Source organism: Protopterus annectens, chromosome 11.part0 (assembly GCF_019279795.1).
Source record: "Protopterus annectens isolate FY-2018-M chromosome 11.part0, PAN1.0, whole genome shotgun sequence".
NCBI lineage: Eukaryota > Metazoa > Chordata > Ceratodontiformes > Protopteridae > Protopterus > Protopterus annectens.
The window spans coordinates 376,099,518-376,124,535 of NC_056745.1; positions in this window are offsets into that span (position 1 = coordinate 376,099,518).

A 25,018-nucleotide genomic window follows, 5' to 3' on the forward strand; every position below is an offset into this window, starting at 1 on the left:
TGTTGTTCATATGCTATTTGTACATATTGTCATAATGGTCATATTTCTCTAAATATCTCAATGACCAAGCGATTCAGATAGACCTATAGAGCCTCACGTGACAGCTCACAGCTGGATGAATGAATGCTGATAGCATGCTGTAGCTTGAGGTGTTACTGAGATATAGTAAGTTGCTTACAAAATATTGCAAAACTAATATTTACTGTTTATTGTGACTTATAAAACCCATTTGAAGAACTAGAATCTAATGAATACAGCCATTGTAAACTTTGTTTGTGCTGAAAAGTTTAACATTTACACTTTTTTAGTAACCGTTATAGTTCCAGAGATTTGAACATTTGTTGGAAACGTGAGAACAAAATTTGATTTTGTCAAAAAGTTAGGAATGCAACCACTGGAAGAAGTAATGTAATTTAACAGAACTCCACTTGTGAGAATAAGTTGTGTCTTTTCTTATGGAGATTTCTCAGAAAGCAATAGAAAATTTATTATTTCTTGAACATTTTCACTTATTCTCATTTTGTAGAAACTATCCTGATGCATATTATAAGGTGCAAATATATATCTTTACAATTTGTATGTTATGAGTGAAAAGCGTAATCTTCTTTGATAATGGATTATTGTCTGCATTTTACCATTTGCGATGCAAGCCAGGTTTAATCATGTTTCTAAATTATTATGATGTATAGTTGTGAAAATTTTATCTTAGGAATTAGAGACAGGGGCCCAAAGTTATAATAACATTTTAACCATGTATACTTCCCATACAAATTTGATAAAAATCTTGAATTCACATATAATCTGCATTAGTTAGCACACACAGTAAATACCTTTGGTAAATTAGAAAGAATGGACTTTATCAGCTGCAATTGCACATCACTTTTGAGTTGGGTAAATGTTATATGGGAAAAATAAGTGACTTAATATTCATTTTCTGGTGGCATGCAGTGGGTAGCAGTAAGTCAGACTTATATTTTCAGGTAACTAACTATCTTACTGATTGCATTTGATTCACAACCAAGTAAAAGCACCAATCAGGACCGTCATTTTCATTCAAACTGCCATGGATAGGATTACAGATCCCACCATTGGTGGAGCTCTGTTAATTTGCATTCTAACTTCCACTGGTTGCATTCCTAACCATTCGTAAAACCGTCACACTGTTAACAGTACTAATACTCCTTAGAGCAGATGCAGCTGGGTAAGTCTAAGTACTTATTTGTATAAAACATGGTTACAGGTGGGACTTATCCTTAACAGCACAGCATGTGCGCCACCATCAACATGCGTTTCTGTATGGTAATAAGTCATAAGAACTGGATCATAAACATCTGCTCTTTTTAAATAAGTGCCCTTCTGCTTCTCTGAAGCTGCACCCCTCACCCCTCAAGTTTCAGCATCTTCTAACATCTATGCTGGGAAGTCATTCAGAATTTGTGATTCTCACCATTTAGTGTCAGGAGAAGAACATTAAGCAAATAATGAACAGGTATTTTTTTTAGTTTACTGAAGTTTATTGAAGTCAGATATGGGGTAAAATGATTCGCCAAATAACTTTCCATGAATCTTTCAGTAACAAAAACGTATCACAATGTAGCTGGGGGCAAGTGATGCAATTAACCTTTGGTACTATCCCAGTCATATTTCACCTACTCTGAGGTTGTTGGCACCTCATGGTAGTTTATATGTAGTCTGTTTGGAGCTTTTCAATACCCAAAGTATTTCAAAAAATGGATTTCCAGAACCCACCTTCTTGAATTATTCATCAGACCTAATTATTGTACTTCTGGAATTTTTGCTCTATTGCAGTAAAGTTTACCCTACAAAGGCATGCCCTGGAATTCACAGAATTTCTTTCTGCCCACACTAATTGTCCAATTTGGGTTGATAATTTATTGTGATGCAGAAAGACCTTGTTAACAGCTCATTGCCATATATCTGAATCGAGCACTGTACTATCAGGCCTGACCGTCCTAGATTTCTCCCTAGCAGCCCATGAATCCCATTAGCAAGGGCACTCTTAGACACACACACACACTCACACACACTCACTCATATTCATACTCATGAAAACCCTTACCCACACACCTACATGCATGATCCAGCGCATGCACATATACACAGGCACACACACACACACACACACACACACACACACACACACTCATGCATATACACAAACACACAGACTTCCAGACATTAACCTCATTACACACATGTCTACATTTACTCATCCATAAACAAGATGCCCTACACACACATATGCATGCACACACACACATACACACACACACACACACACACACACACACACACACACACACACACACACACACTCAGAAATGCATTGGACTTACCTGTACCACAAGTAATACCATAGGACTGAATGGGTGACCATCATCTTTTGAAAGAATTTGATTTTTCCTCTTAGCAGGAGCATTTTGGAGAGAGTGCATGGATAATTAGCATAAGCATTCACCCAAACTGATGCATTAGCATGAGGCTTTGGCTGCAAGACTGCTTTCCATCCTGAGGTCTCTACAAGGGGAAAACTTCAGTAACAGGGTGGCATATGAATCAGAAAGGCTTAGTATAATTTATTTATTTATTTATTTTACATTTGTTTACCGGGATAATCTGACTGGATACATGTCCATTTTCAGCGGAGGCTTGGGGAGAAAAGCTCCACATAGACAAACTTACATAGATTACACAGAAGTTAGCAAACAGTTATAAAAACAAAGTGATTATATACAATGGGTTAGTAGTGTTCCCTCGTAGGGACTCCCAATTCTCATGGACAGACAATTAAAAGTAAGAGACATCAGATTGGAAGCAGAGCCTGGTGATGTAGTTACAAGTTACGATAATTGCAGAATATGCTTTTATAGTTTATAACTTAATCAGGGTTGGTACATGGGCATAGCCAATTTACTTTGAGATACTGTTTGAGTTTTTTTTTTTTTTTTTGAAGAGACTTTTGGAGGATTGTAGGGTTATATAGTTTGGCAACGAATTCCAGGTTTTGCCAATGAAGTTGGCAAACAGGGATTCACCAGCAGAGTTATTAGCTTTGTGGGTTTGGACCAGTAGTTTATCAGCTGACCGTAGGGATCTTAGGTTGCTATATGGCTTAATAATATTTTTAAGTGAGGGAATATCCTCAGGGTAGTACAAAATTTTGTGCGCTATTAAGAGTTGATTGAATTGAATTAAGCTGGGCAGTTCTAGCCACTCTAGTTGTTTAAGTTTCTGGCAGTGGTGGGTTCTATAGGTGGAGCCAGTGGAAAATCTGGCAATATGATTGTAGCTATGGGACAGCTTACCTAGTTTGGATTTGTTGAGGTTTGAGAGAACAGGCGAGGCATATAAAAGTGTAGAGAGTAGGTGTGATCAGGCGATTGCAGTCCTAGCCAGTGGGGTTAAAAATGCCTTGTTTCTAATAAGTGATCCAAGCTTCTTATTGATGGTCTGTATGGTTTTTGTTGACCTGTAGGTCAAATTTGAGATTATTGTCTATGATAACCCCTAGCAGTTTGGTGTGATTATCTGGGGAAATAGTGGTACCATTGTTAGATGTAACAGAGAATGAAAGTGTGGTGGATCTACTAGTGGGAGAGAAGAGTAGAAGTTTAGTTTTATTGGGGTTCAGAAGTAGGCGTTGGTTGGTGAGCCAGTTCTCGATAGTGTTAAATGTTTTTTGGGTTAAGATTTGCAAGTCGGATGAGGAGTTGGCTGAGCAGATGAGAGTGGAATCATCTGCGTATTGAATGCAGGTGGCTTTAGGGATAGCAGTGTGGAGGTTGTTGATAAAAATAGAGAAGAGTAGTGGACCTAGTATGGACCCTTGAGGGACACCAAGTTTGAGAGGTAACTGGCTGGAGAATTTGCCCTGCCATAGTACCACCTGCTGTCTACCAGTCAGGTAGGACTGGAACCACTGGATAGCAGGCTTGTTGAGGGAAATAGATTTTAGTGAAAAAATGAGAAGTTCATGGTTGACCATGTCAAAGGCTTTTGATAGGTCAAGAAAGAAGGCAGATGTTAGCCTATTTTCATTCCTGTTTTGGTTTATGGCAGTAGTAAAGGAAAAGAGGGCTGAGGTGGTGCTGTGGTATGGCTTGAAACCATGCCGGGAGTCGGATAGTAAGTTATTCTGTGAAAGGTATTTCATTAGTTGCTTGTGTACACATTTCTCCATTATTTTGGCTAGTGGGGAAAGAATGGCAATGGGTCTATAGTTGGATATGTCTGAGGAGCCACCACATTTATGTAGTGGGATGACATGAGATATTTTCCAGAGGGAGGGGATAGCATTTTCAGATAAGGTTCTGTTGATGAGGATAGGTATGGGATATGCAATTGCATCTGCAGCTATTTGTAGGTACTCTGCAGGGAGGAGGTCAGCAGTGAGGGTGGTAGGTTTTAGTTTTTTTAGAAGTGTTTTGATAAAACTAGTGGATATTGGTTGGAAGATAAATTCCGGGTGATTATTAGGTAGATTAGGCATTTGGTTTAAGTTAGAGAGGGGTTAGTTGATTTGCTATGGATTGGATTGTTTCAGTGAAAAGTTATTAAAGGCGCTAGCTATGGTCTCTGGGGAACTATGGGTGTAGTTAGCCAGGGTTGGGGTGGTGGAATGATCTGGACAAAGTAGTTGATTTAAGCCTGCCCAGAACTTTTGAGGGTCGTTGTGGTGTTTTTGTAGAAGATTTTGGCAGATGCTTTTTTTATCCAGTAAAATAGATTTTTTTGTATCATTCCTGAGTTGACGATATTTTAGATGGTCAAGTGAGGCTTTGGCTGTTCTCCAGCTGGCCCAGGTTCTGTTTCTACTTTTAATTTTAGCTTTGGTATCTTTTGTGAGCAATGGTGCTGTATTTGATCTAGTTTTTATTGCACATGCTAGAGCATGGGAATCAAGGATACTTAGGAATTTAGTGTTAAAGTGATCTATGGCCTCCTCTAATGTTAGATTTGTTTAGTTTTGACCAGTCAACTGCTTTTAATTCATTTTGGAATATAGCAGCATCAAAGTTTTTCTTGTTTCTAAATGTTTTATATTTAGGCTAGTGAGGGTTTCCTGCCTTATGTTTTGTGATATAGGTTAGACAATGGTCACTGACGTTATCAGGGAGAGTACCAGCTATATACAATTGGGGTTGGTTATTAACTAGGATCCAGTCTAGGATACTTTCCTTGTTGGTTGGTTTGTTTATCCTAGTGGGAGAGGTTATGGTCTGTTTAAACCCAGATAAGTTTATATGAGTGGGGGGGGGGGGGTCGGAGGAGCAGGGGTGCCAGTCGGTGTTAAAATCACCAAGAACTATGGTTTCTTGGGGATAGGTAGTGGATAACCAGTAAAGGAGATCTTATAGGGTATTTAGGTTGTTGCCTGGTAGAATGTATGCACAGACGATGTTCAAGTGTTTGTTTTGCTTAATCTGTAGCTTGGTTATGAGGAGTTCCGCGTTATTGAATTGGGGAGGTTGAATGGTGTCTCTATTAATGGTTAGAGTATTTTTGTAAAGGACTGCTATCCCACCTCCTTTCCTTGCAGCACAATCTAACTGGTGAATATTGTATCCTGGAGGTAGTATCTCATTGTCAGTAGTACTGGGTTTTAGCCAGGTTTCCGTAAGACACATAATGTCTGGGGAGTGGGTTGCTAGGAAGGTGTGTAGGTTGGGAATCTTATTGTTACTACTTCTAATATTTAGGTGAAATGCTAGGAGGGAACTAGTGGGAGTATACATGGGTAGCTTGACTGTGGGGGTTGTGGTAGGGGAGTGGAGGTTATTGGGTGTGGGTGGGCCAGGGTTGGGATGAATGTCTCCATGTGTTATAAGGTTATAGTGACAGGATATTCTGAGCGTTAGGAGTTTGTTTATAAGCTTTATATAGTCTTAGTCTTTAGGATTATGTTTTGTGGCTGTACAGGGGTGGTATTTTATAGAGGGTGGTATATTAGGTGTGCTGGGGAAGGTAAAGTGTTTGGTGTTATGTGTGAAGTCATGGGTGTCTTTGACCATTTTGGTAGTGAATACCGTGGCCAAGTGTTTGTTCATAGGTAGTGAGATGGTAAAATAGAAACAGTATCGGCATTTGGGTAATCAGTGTTTTTTGCTTGTTTGCATTTTGATAGGGGGCGGGCCAAATTTGATGGCTGACCGTGCTAACAGGGTGTGGAAGAATGAGAGAGAAGGAAATGGGTTAAGGGGGCAGGGTTGTTCAATGATGTGTGAGGTGCTGATTGGTACTTAGCAAGAGGGGACTGGCAAAGTCTGGTTTAAATTTAGCACTAGTGGGGGTGGATAGAATTTGGGGGCAGGGGGAGCGCAGCAGGGCTAACACTGACTCTGAGAGTTACCTTGGGCTTTTGGTTTGGTTTGTATGACTGTATGTAAGCAATGTTTTTGGCTGTACTTTAATTTGTTTCATTCTTTTTTCATTTTACACCAGTTTTCAGGCTAATTTTAATTGGATCCTAGGGGTAAACTAGCAAATGTAGTGAATAAGGAGGGGGCAAAATTACTTTACAAAATTAAAAAGTAAATGCTTGGGACTGGAAAACTGTGTGAGTGTAAGCCTGATTCAAAGTAGTATAGCTCAATCTAGTGGCAATTGGCTAGATCCCTTCACTGTTGTGCATACACCATTAATCCTCAACAGTTTACAAAAACTAAATTGTAGTTCACCTATTACAATTAAAAAGCTGGAGGGAGTCAGGTTCTTGCTTCCCAGAGGTTTTACTTAGTTAAGATAGCCAGCTTCAGTGGAGAAGGTAGAAATTGCTTTATGCAGTGAATCCCGGGGGGGGGGGGGGGGGGTCACTCAGGAAAGAAACCCATGCAAACTGAAAAATAAAGGTAAATAGGGCAGAATTAGTGCAAAGGTTACAAGAATGTGAAGTGGAAATCATGCAAGGAATAGAGCTGGAGAGTAAAATTAATTATATCACATGCATTATAATTAAAATTGATTATAGTGCATACAGTATCAGTTCTGTAAAACCACAGACTAACAGTAGTAACATACAGCCTCTAAGTCCAGTGATAACAGCTATATACGTCAGTGAATACACACAGGATATAATGCACAAAGCAAAGTATGTCTGTTTTATGACAATGATTCTAGAGCTATGTTATTCAGTATGAACTAACAGTAACATGAACTGCGTTCACTTAGCCTTCTATAAAAGCAGTTATAAAGTCCAGCCTGTAAGTCTTCTAAGTAAAGTAGCATGCCATAGGAATGCTTACAAATGTCATCAGAACATGAATGACCTCTGCAAAACAGTTATCAGGATGCCTGTCAGATATTCAGTAATGAAAGCTCTACCTTCATAAAACAAAATAAAAAAAAAACAAGCAGTCTGTAAGTTAGAAAATTAGCTAGCTGTCAAAACATATAGGAGTTCTGAGCAGCAGTTACAGCTTAGCACCATCAAATACCTCAGTAGTTAACAGTAATAAAAAAATAAATCAGCAGCTAACAGTAATAAGAGGACAGTAATGCAAAGTAACTTACTTGCTGTGCAGGCACAATGAACAGAGGGGTAGGGAATGTACAACAGCTACAGGATGAAAGGAATGTGAGTCAGGTAGTAGAGAGTTCGATTAAAGATGGCACCCTAGGAGGGGGCTGACTAATGAAGATAACCAGGGGGTGGGGGTGGGAGTGGCAGACTGGGAGAATGGAGAAGAGAGCTGTCACGACAGGATTAACCAGGAGCGTATGGATCCCTCCACCACAGGGAGAAGGGCTGAAAAACTATCAGTGTAAGGTAAGGACTGACTCTGAGAGTTACCTTGGGCTTTTGTGGTTTGGTTTGGTTTGTATGATTGTATGTAAGCAATGTTTTTGGCTGTACTTCAATTTGTTTTATTCTTTTTTAATTTTACACCAATTTTCAGGCTAATTTTAATTGGATCCTAGGGGTAAACTAGCAAATGTAGTCAATAAAAAGGGAGCAAAATTACTTTGCCAAATTACAAAGTAAATCCTTGGGACTGGAACAGTGTGCGAGTGTAAGGCTGATTCAAAGTAGTATAGCCCAATCTAGCTGCAATTGGCTAGATCCCTTCACTGTTGTGCATACACCATTAATCCTCAACAGTTTACAAAAACTAAATTGTAGTTCACCTATTACAATTGAAAAGCTGGAGGGAGTCAGGTTCTTGCTTTCGAGAGGTTTTACTTAGTTAAGATAGCCAGCTTCAGTGGAGAAGGTAGAAATTGCTTTATGCGGTGAATCCCAGGTGGGGGGGGTCACTCCGGAAAGAAACCCGTGCAAACTGAAAAATAAAGGTAAATAAGGCAGAATTAGTGCAAAGGTTACAAGAATGTGATGTGGAGAGCATGCAAGGAATAGAGCTGGAGAGTAAAGTTAATTATATTGCATACATTACAATTAAAACTGATTATATTGCATACAGTATCAACTCTGTAAAACCACAGACTAACAGCAGTAACATACAGCCTCTAAGTCCAGTGATAGCAGTTGTATACTTCAGTGAATACACACAGTATATAATGCACAAAGCAAAGTATGGCTGTTTTAGGACAATAATTCTAGAGTTATGTTATTCAGTATGAACTAACAGTAACATGAACTGCGTTCACTTAGCATTCCATAAAAGCAGTTATAAAGTCCAGCCTGTAAGTCTTCCAAGTACAGTAGCATGCCATAGGAATGCTTACAAATGTCATCAGAACATGAATGACCTGTGCAAAACAGTTAGCAGGATGCCTGTCAGATATTCAACAATTAAAGCTCGACCTTCATAAAACAAAATAAAAAACAAGCAGTTTGTAGGTTAGAACATTAGCTAGTTCTCAAAACATATAGGAGTTCTGAACAGGAGTTACAGCTTAGCACCATCAAATACCTCAGTAGTTAACAGTAATAAAAAAATAAATCAGCAGCTAACAGTAATAAGAGGACAGTAATGCAAAGTAACTTACTTGCTGTGCAGGCACAACGAACAGAGGGGTAGGGAATGTACAACAGCTACAGGATGAAAGGAATGTGAGTCAGGTAGTAGAGAGTTCGATTAAAGATGGCACCCTAGGAGGGGGCTGCCTTATGAAGATAATCAGGGGGTGGGGTGGGAGTGGCAGATACAGAGAATGGAGAAGAGAGCAGTCAGGACAGGATTAACCAGGAACTTATGGATCCCTCCCCACAGGGAGAAGCGCTGAAAAACTATCAGTGGAAGGTGAGGACTGACTCTGAGAGTTACCTTGGGCTTTTGGTTTGGTTTGTATGATTGTATGTAAGCAATGTTTTTGGCTGTAGTTTAATTTGTTATATTCTTTTTTTAATTTTACACCAATGTTCAGGCTGATTTTAATTGGATCCTAGGGGTAAACTAGCAAATGTAGTCAATAAGGAGGGAGCAAAATTACTTTACCAAATTAAAAAGTAAATCCTTGGGACTGGAACACTGTGTGAGTGTAAGGCTGATTCAAAGTAGTATAGCCCAGTCTAGTGGCAATTGGCTAGATCCCTTCACTGTTGTTGTGCATACACCATTAATCCTCAACAGTTTACAAAACTAAATTGTAGTTCACCTATTACAATTGAAAAGCTGAAGGGAGTCAGGTTCTTGCTTCCCAGAGGTTTTGCTTAGTTAAGATAGCCAGCTTCAGTGGAGAAGGTAGAAATTGCTTTATGCAGTGAATCCCAGGTGTGTGTGTGTGTGTGTGTGTGTGTGTGTGTGTGTGTGTGTGTGTGTGTGTGTGTGTGTGTGTGTGTGTGTGTGTGTGTGTGGTGGGGGGGGGGGTCACTCAGGAAAGAAACCCGTGCAAACTATTACAACTGAAAAGCTGGAGGGAGTCAGGTTCTTGCTTCCCAGAGGTTTTGCTTAGTTAAGATAGCCATAATGCAGAAACCTTTAAATATAAGGCTTCCACATCACACTAAGCCTTTCTGAATCCCACAGTTAATGTCAACATCTGAAATGTATGAAAATAGACCTAGAAGGGAATAACAGAAAGGGTGGAAGATCCTTAATATCTGCATGCAAAATGGCACCTGTTTTAAGAAAAAAAAGATGCAACAAAACAAGACAGAATGGTTTGTAATACTGAGGGATGTTTCAGAGGTAAAGTAAGAAAGTAATTTTTTGTAGAAAGGTTTTGTGGATACTTTTCAACATTTCTGAGAAAGATATGGAATCAAAAATAGTAAGATGAGAAGATTTGCTGTCCTTCATAAGGATGGACACTCTTTTCATTGTTCAGTTGAGCATAATGATACAGAAGTACAATTTTAGTGTGCTTTTTACACATCATTGGCACCAGTGTTGCAGAAGTTAGTTATCTTTGAAATAGTGGCTTCAGAATTGGTGGAGGGCTGGTTTAGAGGAGTAGCTGTAATGAGACTGGCACCTCACTGATGTTAGGCTACAACCCAGTGATGCAAGCAATTGGTGAATAGTTGTAAGGTTATGGAAATCAGGTATGGATGCTGGTCTGGAAGAAGTTAAGTAGTAAATTAAAGTTGTACCCAGACATTTGAATCACTCTGCTAAGCAGCTTGAATCATCTGGGGATTTTTCTACCGAGTTCTACAAAAAAATATTACACTGTGATGCCATTCCAACAAAGGGTGGTAGTTGTGCAAAGTTTGTCTATGGAGTTAAGCAGTCAAGTCAGTTACAGTGGAGAGCAAAGTGAGGCAAAAAAGTAGCACTGGAGTGATATTTTAGAGGGTGAAGAATGATTTGACTCGAGTTAGTGAAAACCAGGATAGCGCAATGCACTGGCATTTCTAAGTGATAGATGGGCACTAAAATGCCTATAGATTGCCATTTTTGAATGATTTTAGTAAAAACTTCGATCTGGCGTGAGAAGCACATCTTATAAGAGCTTGGGTGAACTGGCAAGACAAAACTGGTGGATGAAAAACTGTTGTTTGTGGATCATGATTTCCCAAATATTACTATACAACAAAGTGCAAAGCTTTCGACTACCATTAAAAAATGTCAGCAGCACAATTAACGCACATGTTATCATTTATGTTATCATTTACAGTACGTTTAAATTAGTTTTCCATTGCAGATGCAGTTGTTTACCTCAAATCAGTCAGATTTGTGTCTAGGCTTAGAAGGCCTCCAAAAGGACGAGATTATGTGAGGATGGAATCTATGGTAGTAAACAGGACAAAAAGAATAATTGCTTTGACACTGTTGAAATAAAGGAAGATTTAGAACAATAGCCAAGGTAAGGGAAAATGAGACTGTTGTTGAATGAACTTTGAAAAATAACTGAAAATAGAAAAACAGCAAAACAAGCCGGAGCTAAAAACTTAGAGAATTTAATGATAAAGTAAGCGCTTTCGGAAACGCCAATACGTTTCCTTCCTCAGACATACAATAATGAAACATTTGGGCATAAATATATAATGCACTAACTGCCCAATTAAACAATTAGTGATGTTCTTATGAGTAATTAGTACAAACAAATTCCTTACCAAAAATTAATAAACAAGTCGTATTAATATAAAAACACTATCTAAAAAGTCTGTTAAAACTTGTTGCATAACAAGACCAGACAGTACGTACAATATATGCAAACGATAATTACACAATAAACAGCTCCATAATTTTTTGTTATTGCCCTAAATAGAAAATCAAATAAAACGTGTTGAGTGAACATAGTTCGTTTTAAATAAAACTCACTTTTTTGTATGTATATATGAAAAAATCCAACTAAAGCTAGTATAAATAATATTAGACACAAGCTAGTATGAATAATGTTAAACATTGGCCACTAAAATGTCAGTGTAAGACGTGGCCATAATTTCAAGTCACTTCTCGAATATTCTAGTAAGCCTTTAGCAAGTAAACACACAGGAATGTTCAAGTGTGGGTCATGTCACCAATGTAAATTCATAAACACCACATATCAATTTAAGATTCGTGACAAATGGTATAAGGTTCAGGGCAGATTCTCTTGTGACTCGAAAGGAGTAGTCTATTCTGCTTGTTGCCTGAACTGTCCTTGTTTCTACATTGGAAAGAGAGAAAGAAAGCTTAGGCAACGGATGTATGAACATCAATACGCTATAAGCAAGAAGGATACGAACAATGCCTTAGCTAGGCACATAGAAGAATTCCCTGACCACGGTTTTAGGTTCAATGTCCTGAATCAGGTACAGTTTGACCTTAAGGGGGGACCATGGCAGATCAAACTTGAGATTGAAGAATTTCTATGGCAAATAAAAACAGCAGCCTACCTGCCCCCGGGTCTTAACGAAACTTTATCTATAAAATGTTTTTTTTAAAACTAGCAGCTTTGAAGAGATGAGCTGACTACTTTTTAGGGTTTCTTCTTACATTGACGTTTTAGTGGCCACTGTTTAACATTATTCATACTAGCTTGTGTCTAATATTATTTATACTAGCTTTAGTTGGATTTAAACACATTTTTTCATATATACATACAAAAAAGTGAGTTTTATTTAAAACGAACTATGTTCACTCAACACATTTTATTTGATTTTCTATTTAGGGCAATAACAAAAAATTATGGAGCTGTTTATTGTGTAATTATCATGTGCATATATTGTACGCACTTTCTGGTCTTGTTATGCAACAAGTTTTAACAGACTTTTTAGATAGTGTTTTTATATTAATACGACTTGTTTATTAATTTTTGGCAAGGAATTTGTTTGTACTAATTACTCATAAGAACATCACTAATTGTTTAATTGGGCAGTTAGTGCATTATATATTTACGCCCAAATGTTTCATTATTGTATGTCTGAGGAAGGAAACGTATTGGCGTTTCCAAAAGCGCTTACTTTATCATTAAATTCTCTAAATTTTTAGCTCCGGCTTGTTTTGTTGTTTTTCTATTTTCAGCAGTTTGTCGAGAGTTTATTGTTTGGTTTGTTAACTTTGAAAAATAAGGAAGGGGAAGTCGGATGTCTTTTGATGGCTTAAATGGATGCTGAACTTCTGGGAAATAATGATAATAGGTTCATAGGTTCATACTAGGCTATCTGCCCTAGGGCATTTATAAGACTAGCCAGAGTGTGTTTGGCTTTCGCCACCCATTTTAAAATAATTTTGCTATGCCCTTTTTCGAGGTTTAAATCCACAAACGAATAGACCAAATGAGACACACCAGCAGACTCCAAAAAATATTAACGCAATTTTATTTTTATAAGAAAGAGCGTTTTCGCCGCAGGCAATGATGCAGCTTCATCAGACAAGAAAACACAACCACTCAACGCTAACAGGAAGTGGTTAAAAAACGTCACTTCACCATGGAATTAAAATAAATCCTGTCAGTACACTGCAAACCCAAACAATACATATATACACAGGAGTAAATGCAGCAATAAAATGAGTAATATATTAAATATTACATCCACTTATAAAATCTAATCTAAAATAACCGGACAAGTAGAAAAAACATCAAACTCATAATAGGGCTAAACTATGAGGTGGCAAGTGGGCAAAAAATAAAAGGCAGAAAAAACCTATTCTAACTATCTCAAATAACTCCGTAATTTTAAAACTGCAGTAATATTGCAGTTTTCATTCAAGCCCGGAGCATTGAAGGCGTCCAAAGAGAGCTGCCATTCAAGCTCACGGGTCTCTAATAGGAGTGACAAGGGGCCACCCCTAATGCCTCCTTGTATATGATCAATGCCCATAAAACTAAATGAATGCCCTGGGTTTTTTTCAACATGTTTAGCCAATGCGTTATTGCTCTTATTTTTCCTTATTGCATAAATATGTTGATATATACGTTCTCTTAGTTTGCGATCCGTCTTTCCGATATAGAAAGCAGGACAGCAATCGCAAAAAGCTACATACACAACAGAACTAGTTTGACAGTTGATCCTATAATGTATTTGATATTTTCTGTTCCCAATATGAAAAGAACTCCCAGGTTTAATGAACCTACAGTAATTACAGGAACCACACTTCAGTGTACCTTTTTGCCTACTAAAAGAAAAATGAATCACTTTTCTTTGTAAAAGTTCCTTAAGGTTACTGCCCCTTTTGTATACTACTAAAGGGGACGGTCCCAATTTTTCCAGAAGGTCAGCAGAGCTGGAAATGAAATGCCAGTTCTTTTTAATAATTGAGCAAATAGCCAAAGCGTTAATGTTGTATGTAGTAATAAAACTTAAAACTAAACTGTTTATCACCAGTAGTAGTAGTTTCAAGGTTAGTATACTGTGCCTCTGTCTAGCAGTGACACAGAAGTGATACCCGGGGTAAACATATGATCTCCCATCCACTCATCAAGATTCCTCTTGAAGAGAGTCAATGAGGGACTCTGCCTAACCTGGACTGAGATTTTATTCCAGAGTGAAGGGAGCCTCTGGGTTATGAATCTGTCCCTCCAGCATGTCCTATTTATTTCAGTACTGAGGTTCAAGTCTCTCGAGCGCGTAGCTCGATGGGATTTGGATTTTCTGAGGTGCAGCATGTCCATTAATTCCGGGTTGGACATGGCTTTATACGTCAGGCACAGATCGCCTCTGAGCAGGTGGTATGCCACTGAGTAGAGCTGGAGTTTCCTTAACCGGGCAGCATATGGCATCTGTTTGAGCCCTTTGATCCTCTTGGTGAGGTACTTTTGGGGTCTTTCCAGTTGCTGCAGGTGTCTGGTAAGGTACATCCCAAAAGGGGCATTGTACTCAATTATGGGCCTGATGAGGGATGAGTAAAGAGGCACGATGATCTCCCCTGATCTAGATGTGAATCCCTTCATGATTAGGTGGGCTATATAAAATGTTTTTCTAACCACTTTGGCCACGTGGTTGACAAATGAGAGATTGCTATCAACTTGGGTCCCCAGGTCCCTAATTACTTCTTCTGTACTTAATGGATTACCACCTATGTGGTAATTTGTGGGCACTTTGTTTTCGCCAAAGGGGATGACTATACACTTTTTGGCGTTTAGCTTGAGGCCATGGCTCTGGCACCAGTTGTCTGTTTCTATGAGGCCCTTTTGGAGGTTGCTTGTGTCGGCTGGAGTGTCGATTATGGCGCCCAGTTTGCAGTCATCTGCAAACTTGGTCAGCCACAGTCCTTCCATGTTGGCCTGTACCGCCGAGAAATATATACCGAACAAGAGAGGTCCCAGGACTGAGCCTTGTGGGATGCCACTTGTAACTGGTTTGGAGTCTGACATGGCTCCAGCAATTCTAACCATGTGGGTTCTGTCCTTGAGCCAGTTTGCAACCCATCTAGTGACATAGGAGTTTATATTTAAGCTGGTGAGCTTATCTATAATGCCCGAGTGGGGTATTGTATCGAAGGCTTTTGCGAGGTCCAGGTAGGCTGTGTGGACCACCTTCCCCTCGTCAATGGCCTTAGTGACTGTTTCAAAGAAATCAACCAGGTTTAAGAGGCAGGATCTGCCCGTAACAAAGCCAAACTGGGTAGGATCCAGTGTCTGTAGGTCCCCAATATCTTTATTTATGAGGTCCATGATGATCCTTTCCATAGCTTTGCAGACCAAGCTAGTCAGGATTATGGGACGATAGTTTCCAGGATCCGTTGAGGCACCACCTTTGTGGAGAGGGACCACTGTTGCTGTACGCCACTCTTTGGATACATATCCTGTAGTAAGGCTGAGATTGAACAGTAGTTTTATGTTTGGGTTTAGCTCTTCTTGTAGTTCATGTAGGACGCAGCCCGGGACACCATCTGGTCCCATTGATGCTGTGTTTTTTGCTTTGGAGAGGGTAGCTCTTACCTGAGCATCTGAGATGTCAGGGGGGCAGCACTCTGCTGGGATAGATATTTGCCCTTTTGGTGGGGAGTGGGGGGGGTTTGCGCTGAACCTGTCAGCTAGGATGTTGGCAATGTCTGTGGGTTTGGTGTATTTTTTGTCATTTTGGACTAATTCTGAGCATATCTGGGAATTCCCACCCAGGTTCCTAACATAACTAAAGAAAGCCTTGTGATTATCCTTAGTGTCCTGTGCAATTTTTCTCTCGAAGCTGGCCTTAGACGATTTTATGAGTGCCCGTAGTTTTTTGCTAATACTGATCAGAGATGCCTTCCCTTTTTGGGATTTTGCTCTATCATGTAGTAGCTTCCTCCTTCTATTGTATAGTTTATTTATGGCTGGGGTCCACCAGACAGGATGTCTGCCTTTGGAGGATTGGGACTTGGTTTTATTTGGGATTGCATGATCCTTGCATTCCTGAAGGTGTTCATAGAATGCGTTTATAAAGGATTCTGCGGTCTGGGCCGTATTTTCCACAGGCCCGGGGGCTTTGAAGGATTCCACCTCAGTTTTGAGGAGTGTGAAATTTGCATTAGAGAAGTTTTTCACTGTGGTTTTCAGGGCAGGGGGTGGAGTTGGGATGTGAATATCCAGTGAGATTAGTTTATGGTCTGATCTTACCAATGAGAGATACACTTCTGGTCTGGAGCATAGAATCCCCATGTTGGTGATGATCAGGTCCAGTATGTTTTCCCCTCTTGTGGAAGTGGTAACAAGTTGTTCCATAGCATCTGAGTTTATAAATTCTAGGAACCTTTGGGCTAGGGTGTTGGAGCTAGAGTAATGCTCCCAGTCTATGTTTGGGTAGTTGAAGTCGCCCAATATAATGGTGTTTGGAGAGACCTTCATATTTTCCAGTGTTCTCAGGAAGGCCGAGTGGGGTTCCTGGGTTTGGGAGGGTGGTCTGTAGCAGGCTATAAACTAGAAGGCAGTTTTACCCACTGTTAGTTGCACATGGATAGTCTCTGCTTTGTGCTGTGCCACCAACCTGGAGGTGTGGGTATCTTTGATGAATATTGATACTCCCCCTCCTTTTGTGGTTTGGTCCAAGTTTTGGGGCCGAAAAGCATGGTATGAGGTATAAACTGGTAGTGCTGGTGTGCTCTCGGGAGCCTTGAACCAGGTTTCTGTTACTGCACAGATATCAATGTTCTCCATGCTAAGGAGAGTTTCGAGTGCATGCATCTTGAGGTTTAGACTTATGGCGTTGAGTAGCATTACTCTTAGTTTCTTATCCCTTGTGATACCTATGGAGGTGGGTTTGTCTTTTGAGCCTTGCCTAAAAAAAGGCACTATGGGGGTAGCAAGAGCCTTTGCCAATATCTGAAAGCCCAGGGGTGACAGGTGCAAGCCGTCCCTAGCGAAGCATCGTGGCTTGTCGAGCATGTCATCCCAGGCTGACAGGCATTGGATCCCCTTTGAATGACACCAATACTTAAGCCAATTGTTGAAATTGATTATCTTGTCTTCATATTGTGGCATTATTCTTGGTGAGGGTAAGATGCTACTTAAGGTCAGGGTCATACCGGCCTGGGCTACATGCTCAGAGAGCTCCTCTATGTCTCTTTTCATGTAGTCCAGGGAGGTACATCTCAGGTCATTCACACCAGCATGGACAATGACTGAGTCATATCTGTACTTGCCTTGGAGTGACCTGAGTGCTTGTGTTATGTGGCGGATCTTAGCGCCCGACAGGCAGCTCACCGTGACCTTCTCCTTGTTCAGCCTGGTGAGCGGGACGTCAGTGTGCCTGACGATAGAGTCACCTATTACAAGTGTATCAGGTGTGTTGTTTAGCCTTAAGGGCTGTGACTGTTTGGCACACTGGCTTTGTGAGCTCTGATAGTAAACCATGGGGACCTGGGGATTGGGAAATGTACCCTTACCCGATGACCAAGTGTAAGGTAATTAATGGACAGCTGTACAATAAAGATAATTTGTTGTTTTGTTTGTGTTTTCCATTTCCTTTTGAAGTGAAACCACTCAAGGACTAAGTTTGGGTCTCTTGAGATTGTGTTTTTCTCCCCTTGCTGTTATATAGCAGTTGGATTCTGCTTTATCTCATTCCAGAATGACGTAAACTCAGATCAGTATACAACAGGACTGTGAAATTTGTGCTAAGTGCAGCCTGTGATACCAACCAGTTTGCCATTTTGGGACAGCTTGACTGGGACTGAGCCTGGGAGACTGACATAGACCCACATCTTCCATGCCAATATCGATCACCATCAAGATGCTTCTTTTGCTTTATCTAACCTCTTGACTTGGAATTCCCCCATCACTATAAATTTTATCCACTTCCAGCACTTCTCTTCATACCCTCAGATCATCTCTGAGTTCTAGCCATATCTTCATCACTTTGTTGTATCTTCCCTCTTGTCGAGACATAGGTGCACAAATTACCAGCTGGTATAGTACCTACTAACAGGTCCCCATGGTTTACTATCAATTTGTCAACTGTAGCACATTCAAATAGTAATGTTGTCGAACAGAAATGTCGGTTCGCACAATATCGACTAATGTAAATGTCAAACCAGATGTCCAAAAATGTCGATATTGACATTTACAAACAAGCAGCAGACTCCCAGACTGTCTGCCTGTCAAAGTTGCCACACTACATTACATGTTTGCAGGGGGCAAGCCCCCCTGCACCCCGCACACCCCCCTACTTATATATACAAACTCTGAGATCACACTACATTGAGGGTAAGGGTACATTTCCTGATCCCTACTATAGTGCAATCTGGCTTGGAATGTCGGAATTCACAACAGCGAATGCTGTATTGCATTCGTTGATGTAAGTTCCGACATTTTTTGCGTCAATGTTTTGAGTCAACATACGTCTCTCTCGACATTTTGTAAATCGCGCAAGTTGCGATCGACAAATTGATAGTAAACCTGTCCCCATATCTTGCACTGAATATTCCATGCCCTTTGTGAGCATTATAGGGCAGTGGGGGATGACATTGTTCTTAATTTATCAACTGTATAACTATCTATTTAACTACTACTACTAGTACTACTACTACTACTACTACTACTAATAATAATAAAATAATATTAATAATAGTAATAAAATGGCTCTCCTGGTATTTGTTATTACATTGTACTTGTTCTATATGAGGATTTTACACCCTTCCCTATCTCTCACCTGAAGATGAGGCATCAGTTCAACAGGACTAATCGATTAACATCTCAAATAAATAATTAACCAAGTCTGTCTAATGATAGAGCTCACAAGTTAATTCAGTGGGGTGGTGGAGAGACAAAGTTGAGTGCTTTGCCAGACATCCCCATGTCTTTAAAGTTTTTGTTTTCTCAGTAGAAGGTATATGCAGTTTGGTATGGGAGTCCAAGTTCAATTCAGTGGTCTTATAAATATAAATTTATAACAAAAGACTAAGCCTAAGTTAGTCTGGTTCCATGGTGGAGAGAGATGAAACCCTGACTGTGACACAGGCAACCTGGGTTTGATTCGTGGCCCCAGCACTGAACGAGCTAAGTTGGGAGAAAGAGGAGTGCAGAAGCATGTCCCACGTACCTCTTCTGAGGAAAGGGAAGTTTGCATGCACTCAGAAGCACACTAGGTGATGAAATATCCCCAGTAGATTGAAAAGAAAACACTGCTCATGACAAAGGGGGTGAGATGGGGCTGCTTGATGGGTATGCCCCTTGCAAAAGGAAGGGGATGTCCTCCATAGATGGCCCAATGTATGCCTTCTCATCTCCTTGTCAGGTATGCATAAGGTTGGGGATGAGATGAAAAGTAAAAAACCTTCAAACCACCCCAATGGCTGACTACATAATTACCCATCCTGGTCGTATCTCTCTTGGCAGGGATCAGACAGGCTGATCAACTAAGACAAGGTTCAGTATTTCGCAGACAGTGGGCAAAAGATGCAAATACAAGAATATTAAGCCTCTCTTTATTATTCTGAACACTAACAAATATTTTAAGTCTTATAAAATTAGTATCACAGAGGAGGTACTTTTTCAGTAGAACTAGTTTACCTAATGTTCTCAAAAATATGCAGTCCTTCATTTTTACAGAAGTAGTCCAGATGTAACCATTAAATTGACAATATCACATTATCTATAATAACAAAGGGTCTCACCCATGCCATCCAGGAGTCTTATCCATGCCATACAGTATATACATCTTACATATGTGTATGTGTCACTCACTCTTATGCAGACAGATACCCCACACCCACACACACACACACACACACACACACACACACACACACACACACACACACACACACACACATTTTGTAATAAAGGTCCTTTGATGAAAACATAGCAGTGCAATTTTTTTATTCTTTGCTTTCCTTACAAGAAAGTGCATATGGAAGCTGTCAACACAGTTGCATGCACTGATCATTAGTGGTTCTCTACTTACTTAACTTCTACAAGCCAGGACTAGTTCAGTGCACTACACTAGTACAACCTTCCAAAGCCTGCTGACTGGCATAGGTTTTAACATCTGCACACGTCCATGCACAAGACTAGTATTTAATGCTGCTACACCAAAGGCAACCAGCATCTAGGAAGTTACACTTGTGAAGCAAGCAGAATATTAAGACTTTTCTGACAGAGAAGGAAGAAAGAATGTCATACCTACCAATGATGTTGACCAGGATCTGCATCAATTCAGCTATCTACAAGCAACTATCAGTGCTAACTACAGCTGGAGACACAGATGGCTTTTATGAGCATCACAGAGATCAAAAAAATGCAGGAAGCTCAATTTTTGTTTTGTACTCATTCCATTGATGTGTGCCGTATTTACAAACTTGTCTACACATGTCTTAAAACTCTTTGCAGGGATCAGAACTGGATTTTCAGCACACAGTTCTCTCACTCAGGTGTCTGGAAATTTTGATTTTTCTTAGTAGTTTATCACTACAACAGGGCTGCTGGTGTTTGTTGGTTTAGCAGTAACAAGAGCCTTAAGATGCAGTGACATGAGAGCGCTAGGAATATTTACAAAATAACTATTGTCATGGCTACTGAATGCAAGATAATATATCCTTTTGGACAGACTTATGTATTCACTTGAGTGCAGAGAGCAGTAAACTGAATACCCTTGGATATTAGGAGGAGAATCTCAGCTACCTCCAGCCAGCATATATATTTACTACATTTATGTTTTTATTCTATACAAATAAATATGTGCGTAAAATGAGACAACTGATGCAATGATCACTAAGAAAATTAATTTGCAACCAGCATGGATCAAAATATTTGTTAATTGAAAGTCAGCTTTCAAACCAGCATTTCATAATTTAATAGCCAAAAAGAAGCATCTGTAATGGCAATTAAGTTTCAGGATTTCAGAAGTCAGTCTATAAAGAGGAAGCCATCTTAGCCAATAATGTTCAATCTACTATAGCAGATGGATTTTCAACAAGCCCTTGGTTATGCAGATGGATCATGTGAATTATCTTGTTTACAGCGCTGTTGAGTTTCACAAAAACATGGCCAGCATGTTAAATCTGTTTCTGCCAAAAGAAATTTGTGTTTCAGATACCTTCATCACCTCTACCTTAGCTGTCCAGCTGTATGCAAGTAGCTTTCTCCCTGTCAGTACTCAGTGCATGTTTACACATGAAGCATCTTTCCCCAGTCAGTACTCGGTGCATGTTTACACCTTTCAACTGTACAGATTTTCGCAGACTGTCCAGATTTTTGGCTCATATTTTTGCCCTGTTCCTCTTTTTTTTCCTGGCAAATCACTGGGATAATCTCAGGATTGAAGTCACTAAATAATGACATACATTTGAGTTTTAGACTTCAAATCCTTCAGAAAATGTATATTAAAACAAATCCTGTTACTCTAGCAACTTTCTATGTTTATAAGAGCAATATTTAAAATATGTCCCTATCTGTACCCCCATTTTGTCAAGCTTTGTCCAGATTTTTTACATTAGCAGGTTGAGAGGTACTCAGCATCTGTTCCACATCAGTAGCATTCCCCAGTCAGTACTACACATATGTTCCACATTTCATTTAATGCATGTTTATAATCGCATACAGTATATGGCCACTTAAAATTCAACAAGAAAACCAGCTCTGCTTCACCTGAACTGATTTCATTGACTAGGCAGGAAGCATTGACATGCCTTTCATAAAATATATAAGGTTTTCAGTTTTGCTTGCCATCAGAAGTATGAAACAATTAATTTATTTTTAAAAGTGGCTTAATCAATACACCTGTACACTATAAATGAAAATGCAACAATTATGATACAGATTAATAAGCTTGCATTATGCAAAACCATAACTTTATATAAATTAATGTAGCTTAAAGGCTGTTCTAAGGTCTGTATACTCCCACAGTTGTACATCAGAGAAGGATAAGCTAAGAGAGGAATGAAAACAGTAGCATAGGAAGGAGACAAATAAATAGCATTCAGGTAGGATGTGATTGCAAGAAGGAAAAGGAACATCATGGAAGAGTCACACAGGCAGTCAATGAAGACACAAGAACAAATGCAGAAGGAACATGTATTTATTTATTTGTTTATTTATTCGTTTATTCATTTATTCAAATTTAAGTGTGTTAACCAAGGTAGAGCACTAAACAAAAAATGACCAACAGAATAAAAATAATTAAAAAAATTCTCTTCTTTTTTTAAATATGCCAATGTAGGTAGGACTACAAGGGAGTTCCGTTGTAGGATATATGAACATATGCATGCTGTCTATACATCTGATACTAGTAATGCACTAGTAAGCATCATTTGGTCAGTAAATGCAATATTTCTTTAAGACTTTTGATTTTAGATCAGGTTAAAGATTTTATAAATAGGTTTGGTGCAGGCGAGGAGTTGAACTAGAGAGAGTACTGCTAGCAAGTAAAATTGGATGCTTGCAATTCTCCAAGGCTCAAATGACAAAGAACATTTTAATATATATTTATAAAGGAAGAGAATTAGGCATTAATTAGTTAATTAAGTCTTGTTTATGCAAAAGCTCTCAGTGAATGTAATGTTTTGTTATTTTATTTTTTTTTTTTTTGTTTCTGGTATACTTTTTACAGCCTCAGTGTTCCATTTTGTACTTGTGAATGGAGAGCACTTGTGAATGGAGAGCACTAACCAATCTGAACCTATTTCAATGTCTGCCTGGATGTTAAAACATCAATACAAATACTCAGATTAACACAATATGATAAAAAAGTTCAATACATTTTGTTATATCCTGGTAAATAAGGAAACCACACGGTTTATGGAGTTGTAAGGCCTTTCTTTATTAAGAGCCTCCAGGTGCGCACCCATGCTTCTTCACACAACTTCTGCAAGTCATACATACACCAGAACCAACAAGTTACCAGAGAATACAGAACCAACAGTACATGCTGAATTCCCCACAGCGCCCCTACAGTACAACAACCACATTACCAGCCCGAATACTACATTCCTCCCCTTTTAAGCTAAGACACAATGTCCTACATAAGCAAAACTAGGGAACAAGTTCCATAATGCATTTAATCACTTACTTGTAAATAACAGGCTAGTTATTAACTGGTTACCATACAATCTACTATTTTGTTTTAGGCTGGTAATCTATACATGCACTTTTATTAACATTGATAGTCCTTCAAGTAACTAGGTTTAACCAGCACACGCTTAGAACGGCGCAGTGGTACCACCTTAGGTGACTCCGGTGTCACAGTTACCTCTTCAGGTATCGGTGTGTCCTTTCCTGGAACGGTTGGATCCTCAGGAACCTCTCCTTCCACATTTTGGTGGTCTCCCTCGATTTGCGATCCTCCTGCCACTGCGAGCCCTGGTTCCGAACTTAACGGTAGTTCTGAGGCCAGCAGTTCCATGGCGTCCTTCTTCTGTTCACTCCGCAGAATTTGGTCTACATGTCTCCTCACCAAAAAATCTCCATTCAACCTCACCTGGTACGATAATGGACCTGTACTCTTGACAATGAACCCTGGAATCCACTTAGGTCCATAACTGAAATTTCGCGTCATCACTGCATCTCCCTCCAGAAAACTTCGCTCTCCGTCGTCGATCATGACATTCTTTTTGCCTCCACTGGGTCCCCTCCACCTTAGCTCGGACATTTGGATACACTAGATCCAACGTGGATCTCAATCTCCATCCTTGCAACATCTCGGCAGGTGACAAACCCGTGGTAGATTGTGGTGTAATACGGTAGTTGAATAACACCCTTGATACTTTTGCTGCCATACTTCCTTCTCCAGACTTTTTCATCATTGCTTTAAAAGTCTGAACCGCCCTTTCAGCACAACCATTCGTAGCTGCATGGTAGGGTGCTGAGGTGATGTGTACGATGCCATTTTTCCTCAGAAAACCCTTGAACTCTTCACTTGTGAAACATGAAGCATTATCGGATACAATAGTCTCTGGTAGTCCTTGGCTACTGAAACTCCTCCTCAAGCATTCAATGGTAACGAGCGAAGTAGGTGTCTTGACTTGATAGGCATCCATCCATTTTGAATGAGCATCCATGATTATCAAAAACATGGCCCCCATGAAAGGTCCTGCATAATCTATATGAAGTCTCTGCCAAGGCCTACTCGGCCACTCCCATGGATGTAGTGGCGCCGCCACCGGCAAGTTGCGATGTTGTTGACATGTTTTACACTCATTCACAACTACTTCAATCTCGTGGTCCAACTTGGGCCACCAAAAATAACTTCGGGCTAAGGCCTTCATTCGGGTAATGCCCACATGACCTTGGTGCAACTGCTGTAACAGTGCCCGTCTTCCTGGGGACGGAATTATCACTCGTGCCCCCCACAATACGCATCCATCTTGCACACTCAGCTCTGTTTTTCTCACCTCATAAGGCCGAAAAACTGGATCCGTTTGTTGGACTGGCCAGCCTTGCTGGACCCACTGGAACACTCTAGCTAGCACCGGGTCTTTGTGTGTCCAAACTCTCAGTTCTCTGGCAGACACCAACGTGATGTCTTCCATCATCAAAACTCGGTCCTCCGCTTCCTCTTCCTGGAGATGCCCTGGCATCGGCAACCGACTTAGTGCATCTGCATTACTATGGTGTTTCCCAGGCTTATAAACAATCTCGTATTCATAAGCTCTCAACGTTACAGCCCATCTCTGAATGCGGGGAGAAACCATCTGCGGTACTGCTTTCATCTCGTTGAATAATGACAACAAAGGCTTATGATCAGTACAAATAGTAAACTTCCTCCCATAGAGGTATTTGTGAAATCGCTTGATTCCAAACATGACAGCCAAAC